This window comes from Rhagoletis pomonella, unplaced genomic scaffold (genome assembly GCF_013731165.1).
Source record: "Rhagoletis pomonella isolate Grant_MI unplaced genomic scaffold, Rhpom_1.0 Rhpom_scaffold_00013, whole genome shotgun sequence".
Classification (NCBI taxonomy): Eukaryota; Metazoa; Arthropoda; class Insecta; order Diptera; family Tephritidae; genus Rhagoletis; species Rhagoletis pomonella.
In genome coordinates, this window is record NW_023458567.1 from 19646249 (window position 1) to 19649581 (window position 3333).

Here is a 3333-nt window from a genome sequence, read left to right on the forward strand (position 1 = left end):
ATGTTTTTTATTTTTCCCTACTATCGATTGTTTTTTGGTCCTATCGATAGTCCGACAGACATGTGATTCAGTATTTATTTTAGTTTTATTTCTTCTTTTCTTTTCATTTCTCTTAAACATCCAAGTTGAACTAAAAATTTGGTTGCTACTTTTTTAAAAGAGTAATGTCAAATTTCGAAAATGACGGAAAACCTTGCATCTTTTAAAATACCGCTAAAAAACTGATACAAATTAATTTATACCAAAACTTTCAATATTTACCACCACTATTTACTATTTATGAAAAGGTAAATAAAAACCATTACTTCTCAGATAAAAAATGGTTTCTTCTAAAATTGAAATTTACTTGATGAATGCCTTATATATGACGGAGGATATCTAAAACCACAAATATAAAATTTCAGTATGCCCAATTTTTTTCCATTTCAATTCATTTCAAATTTTCAATAACTTTACTTCTAACTTAACGGTTAAACAATTAAAAATAGTGTACAGTAGTTTACAAGAATATCCAAACGTAGTTTCGAAATATATTCTTAAGGAAATCTTCATACGAAAATTGAGCGAAAACCATATAAATACGATACTATCGACGATATATCGATAGTTTTGAAAATAATATCGAAAACTATCGATGGTCTGACTATCGATAGTTTTGCACCTCTACACTGAAAGACTAGCTAACGACGCATCTTCACAGGCGAGAATTATTGCCCGCCATATGTCATTTTGTTTGCGAGATATGTATAAGTTTTATCAGAGGCAATATTTATGTGTGGGGATTTTTCATCTTGCTAAAAGCATTTGTAAGATGGCTTAAAACATGTATGTTCCTTACATTGGGGCGCAAATATGCTTAGAAAAATTTAGAAAATATACTATTTCACATCCAAATACATAATCAAAAATAACACAGGTCCAGCTGCGGATCCAGATTTTTTTTGGGATATTTTACAGGAAATTTGCCACTTATTCTTATTACCGTAAACGAGTCATTCTTGTATATATATATATATATATAAGGGTGATCCAAAATAACTAACCTGGGGGAATTTATGGCCTTAAAATGGCCTATACACTGAGAAGAAAATTCTCCTATTTGGACAAATTTTTATTTCAATTTTAAAAGGTGTCAGTGGGCATTTGATTTTTTCTTTGTAAAAAAACATGTAAAATAATTTGTTTTCAGTAAAAATGTTATAGCTTTTGGCCCGTTAAAAAAAAGTTATAAAAAAGAGATAAACGTTTTTTCTATGCATATTCTTATAGTGCATTAAATTCTCTAAAGAATTACCCTGAAATTGGTTGTCTTAGAGACGATTAAAAGTATTAAATATGTTAATGATATAGCATTAGTATAGCATTGGTAAAAAATTATAATCGAACTTTGACGAAAGACGAAGAAAGAAAGCTATTTCTTTTGCAAGTAATTCAATTACCATTAAATGATTTAACACGTAATTTTTAAGCAAAAAACACAACCGACTTCAATTCTCATATACAAATTTAGGAGTACCGTTAATTTTTTCATGATCCAATGATCGGATCTAAACCAAATCAGTATGGGACCACCTTAAACGGTAACATACAAAAAAAATATTCTGACGAGTTGATAACCGTCTCCTTTTTTTCCAAGTCGGTGAAAAATAAATAGTCAAAACTTCTGTTAAAATAAAATAAAAAAATAATAAATATAAAAAAAAATAAAAATTTATGTTTTCAATGTGGAGAATTGGTCCTGATCACCTTAGTATTAACAATATTTGAAATTACATTTAGACCAAAACGAAGTGTGCAGCACAGTGAATTTAGACTCGCCACAAAGCATAGATTGTAAAAAGGCATGCAGACTGCATATTCATATTTGTGGACGGCAGACAACCAGGCGGTATACTACAGCAGCCGTGTAAAGGAACGCAAATTCGGTGTTGGATTTGTGGTGGGAGAAAGACTCCGTCGCCGAGTACTGTCGTTCACAGCGGTGGACGAGCGTCTAGCCATAATCCGCATCAAAGCGAGATTCTTCAACATCTCGCTCATCTGCGCCCATGCCCCGATGGAAGAGAAGGATGAGGTATCCAAGGATCTCTTCTATGAACGCTTGGAGCGCACGTACGAGCGCTGCCCCGCCACGATATAAAAATCGTGCTTGGCGACTTCAATGCCAGGGTGGGCAAGGACGGGATCTTTGGAACCACCGTCGGAAAATTCAGCCTCCACGATGAAACGTCTGACAACGGACCAAGGCTGATCGATTTTCGGCCCAAAACATGGTAGTATGCAGTACTAGGTTCAAGCATAAAAAGATTCATCAAGCTACATACGTAGCGGTCTCTGGATCGAAAAACGAGAAACCAAATCACCCATATTGTGATAGAAGGAAGGCATTCTTCCAGTGTTTTGAACGTACGTACACTCCGAGGCCCAATTATCGACTCGGATCACTATCTTGTTGCAGCCAAGATACGCACCTGCCTCTGTGCAGGAAAAAATGTGCGCTCAAATATACAAGGACAGTTTAACGTCAAAAAGCTGCAATCACAACAGACAGCCAATGCATTCGCTACTCGTCCCTCACAACTGCTCTCAGAGAGCACTCTTCAACAAGCCGAGATATGCGAGCAGTTGAACCACATTTCTCGCTCATTAAGTACCGCCGCCTAAGAAGTAGTCGGATTTCAGCGAGCCCGAAAGAACAACTGGTACGATGAGGAGTGTCAGGAGGTTGCAGAGAAAAAAGATGCCGCGAGACGTATTTGCCGCAATAAGAAGAGAGAGGCCGAAATATGTGAGTGCGAGGAGCTTTAAATGTTGGCCGACAGGAAGAATGCCCGAAAATTTTACTAGAGAGTTAGGCGATTACCAGAAGGTTTCAAGACCAGGGCGTACTCCTGTAAGAACAACAATAGCGACCTAGTTACCGATGTTCACAGCGTACTTAAATTATGGAGGGAACACTTTTCCACGCTACTGAATGGTAGCAGCACGGAAAGTTGTGGAGAGGAAGAACCCGAGACCTCAGTTGATGATGACGGAGTCGATGTTCCTCCGCCTGACCATGACGACGTATGAATAGCAATAACGCGGCTGAAAAACAACAAAGCAGCTGGAGCTGACAGCCTGTCAGCTGAGCTATTCAAGTACGGTGGCGAGGAGTTGATAAGGTGCATGCATCAACTCTTATGCCGAAAATGGTCAGATGAACGCATGCCCGACGAATGGAATTTAAGTATGCTCTGCCCAATCCACTAGAAAGGCGACCCCGCCATTCGCGCCAACTGTAGCGGGATCAGCCTTCTAAGCATAGGTTACAAGGTGTTATCGAGTGTATTG